Source organism: Vicugna pacos, chromosome 7 (assembly GCF_048564905.1).
Source record: "Vicugna pacos chromosome 7, VicPac4, whole genome shotgun sequence".
NCBI classification, from domain to species: domain Eukaryota; kingdom Metazoa; phylum Chordata; class Mammalia; order Artiodactyla; family Camelidae; genus Vicugna; species Vicugna pacos.
Window position 1 is genome coordinate 30,418,997 of NC_132993.1, and position 3,909 is coordinate 30,422,905.

Here is a 3,909-nt window from a genome sequence, read left to right on the forward strand (position 1 = left end):
ATTGAAGTTGAGAAAGTCCTGGAAATAAAAAGATATTTGTCACTTATTCAGTAATAATCATGTATCAAATGTTGTCATGGAAAATTAACCTAAATTATGTCTTCTAATTCCCAAGATTAGTAGAGCAGAATGATTAAGGACACTGATCTGGAGTTAAAGTGCTGGATTAATATACCCACTCCACCACTTGCTACTTGCTGTGACCTTACTTTAGGATCCTAAATCAATCATTCATCTGTTTAACAAATCCATATTGCCTCATTTTGTGAGCTACTCATTCTTTTGGGCACTAGGAATTCAAGTGAACAAAGTAGGCTAAATCCCTCATGGAGTTTAGGTTCTAGTTGGGGGACCCAGATGATGATAGAATAAATAGTAAACAAATACATAAAAATGTTGGGTAGTGCAAGTGCTCTTGAGAAAAGTAAATCAATAATTTGGATGGCAGAAAACTGCAGAATGGTCAGAGAAAGCCTTTGTGAGAAGGAAGATGTCCTTTGAGCAGAGATTGAAAGGAAGGATGGAAAGATGCATGTATGTATCTGGGGGGAAGACATTTCAGAGACAGTAAAGACAAAGTACCAAGGGCCAATGAGGGGAGCTTACTTGGCATGATCCAAGAGGAAGGAAGACATGTGCGTAGAAAAGAATGAGCCAGACAGGAATTGGTAAGAGGTAAGCCCAGAGAAACAAGGGTGAAAACAGGGCGACCAGTTAGAAGGCTGTTGCAGTAATTCTGGTGAGAAGATGGTAGCTTTGGTTATTGAGATAAGAAGTGGTAGGATTCTGGGTATATTTTGGCCTTGTTGATGGAATAGAGTGGTTTTAAGAAAAAGTGAAGAATGACTAAGGTTTTGGCAAGTGGAAGACTAGAGTTGTCATTGACTGAGTTGGAGGAAACTGGAGTTAGAGCAGATGTGAAGAGCATGTAAGGACGCCTGTTTTGACCATGAAAAAATTTAGACATAGTATCTGATATTCAAAGGGAGATACTGTGTGAGCAGTTGAATACACAGAGTTCAGAGTAGTGGAAGGGTTGTTGTCAGTGTTCACTAGTATTTAAAGTCATAGTACTATGATGATGGTCATCAGGGGGTCACTAGGTCTCTCCTGTCATCTCCTCAGTCTCACTTACATGTTAGTATCTTGGCTGTTTTGAGTCTGTATTAATGTTTTCCATTTTCATAAAAGTTCAGGAGATTTGTTAATAGAAAAAAATCTGTTTAAGCATTATCCCCAGAAATGTAGCAAATAATATATTACTTATCATTCTACATCTTAATCAGAAGGATTAATTTAACTTAAAAATATTTAACTTATAGACCAAGAAAATAAATATTATCAACAAAATAGATGTATTCGCATATAAGTATTTTTGTCATATTTCTTTTCTTCAGTCCTACCCTGTAATATGTTGAATTATTTCCTTTTCTTGTATTTTTCAATATTCCCTTTGCTTATTTTTCTAATGCCTCTTACTTTTGTGGTTTTTAGTTTACTTTGGATAATACTTCACTTTGCATTTTCTCTTCAGCTTTCTTTATAGTTCTCACCAGTCCCCTCTTAGGCTCTCAAATGTTTCCATGCCCTTAATACTTCCTTCTTTGTCTTCTGTTCATTTTTGACTATCAGCAAGTGGTGACGTTTAGCTTGGAGAAGGACAGGACAAAGTTGTGACTTAAATGCTCTCAGTTCACTTCACAAGCATTTGTGGGGTAAGGCCCTTAGTATAATACAAATTTAAGATAGTGCTCACTTCAGCAGCACATACACTAAAATTAGAACAATACAGAGAAGACTAGCATGGCCCTGGCACAAGGATGACATGGAAATGCACGAAGTGTTCCATATTTAAAAAAAAAAGTTTAATATAGAGATCATTAACTTACTGTCTTTTTGAAGACTCAAGCTAGTTGGGAAATATAATGTTCTCAGATGTAAAAAAAATCAGAAGAAAACTACACAACAGCATAGAAAGAATGGCAAAATTGTATAGTAAAATCTGTGCACACAAATATTGAGGTGTGGTTGAGTACTGCAGTGGGATATTGTCTGTCTCACAAAGGTTTACATTATCTTAATGTATTTCCCATTACCTTAAATTATGAGAAGGCATTGTTGACTGAAAAAAAAACAGCACAACCTTAAAGTTGAAAGGTGTATTTTACTTAGGGACCTATTGAGGACTGTAGCCTGGGTAGCAGCCTCAGACAGCTCTGAGGGACTGTTCCAAAGAGATAAGGAAGGAGCCAGGATATTGAGGAGTTTTGCTGAAAAAAAATGTAGTCCGACATCAAAAAGTTACTGCTACTCACAAAAAACACATCTCAAGTTAATGATTTTAGTGCTTTTCTATGTATGAGACTATGCAAGATTCTGGGCTTACTGAAATCATTCTTTTGATATACTTCTTAACTGCCTAGGGCCAGTATCCTTTTTTTCTCCATCTTGAATTCCCTTCAGGGTACACTGTTGGGGTGGCTGCAGTGGCTGATGGTTTTATGACAGTAACATCCTTTGTTTACTGAAATGGCAGGCAACATTTTTTGTCTACAGGGTAAAGGTGTGTTATGAAAAATATTTAACAACAGGGAAGGCAGAGTGCTGGCCAAACTTAAGTTAGCTGTCATTTGTGAAATGCAAATTGAAACCATCATGAGATATCACTTCACACCGATTAGAATGCCTCTTTTTAAAAGTACTGTTGGAGATGTGAAACAGCTGAAATTCTGATATATCACTGGTGCAAACGCAGAATTGTACAGCTACTATAGAAAGCCATTTGGCAGTTTCTCATAAAGTAAAGCTACATTTACCATTCAATCTGACAGTTCCAAATCTAGATATTTACCTAGTATGAATTTGAAAACCTATGAGAAATGAAAACTTACATTCAGTATAATCTTGTTTATCTATTCTGTATAGCACAGGGAAATATACACAAGATCTTATGGTGGCGCACAGAGGAAAAAATGTGACAATGAATATATATATGTTCATGTATAACTGAAAAATCGTGTTCTACACTGGAATTTGACACAACACTGTAAAATGATTATAAATCAATAAAAAATGTTATATTGTTAAAAAAAAACTTGCATTCAACAAATACTTGCAAGTGAAAGTTTGTATTGGTTTTATTCATAATTGCCCCAAATTGTAAAGATCAAAATGTCCTTCAACTGAACAAACTATGGTGCATCCTTACAATGAAATACTGTAAAATAAAAGGACAACTACTGGTACATGCAATCACATGGATGAATATCAGTGCATTATGCTCAGTAAGGAAAGCCAAGTTTGAAAGACTACTTTATAACACGTGATGGTTCTGTTATGACATTCTGAGAAGGCAGAACTATTGGCACAGAAAAACAAATCAGAATTGCCAGGGGCTTTGGGTGTTGTGAGGGATGGACCACAAATAGGCATGAGGAAATTTGGGGGTGGTGAAACAGTTTGTATTTTGATTTTGGTGGTTATATGACTATATGTGTTTGTCAGAAGTCATAGAACTATACACAAAAAAATTTAAATTTTACTGTATGTTAAATTATACCGCCATAAGGTTGGTTTTAAAAAATAGAAGAGAAAAAAAACCTATTTTCTGAATATGATAATAGGTGTTTTGGAGTTGAGTTTGAGTTTGAATAGTCTCTCAGAGGAGAATAATACCTCATGTGTCCTAGAATTAATTCATTTTATTTTAATCATAAAGTTTTTTTTCATTGACCAAATATGTGGCTTTAGGAGGAATTCACCTACAGTAAGGAGAGAAGACAAGGGGACCTATATATCATGCTATTCCTGAGGATAAAAGGACATAAGATAGAGCAGTGCTAAAAGCTATACCATGTACTGAGTCTCTCTCTGGTGTAGAGTATTTCTTGATTATTTCACAGCACTCCT

The 3,909-nt window shown here is 35.5% G+C and overlaps 1 non-coding gene across 1 annotated transcript; it reads left to right on the plus strand.

Moving 5' to 3' along the window:
- Positions 1 to 1,748: 1,748 nt before the first annotated feature.
- On the plus strand, positions 1,749 to 1,855 carry LOC116278827 (U6 spliceosomal RNA). The gene has a single exon (XR_004188185.1). It is a non-coding gene; the product is annotated as a U6 spliceosomal RNA (small nuclear RNA).
- The last annotated feature ends 2,054 nt before the right edge of the window (positions 1,856 to 3,909 follow it).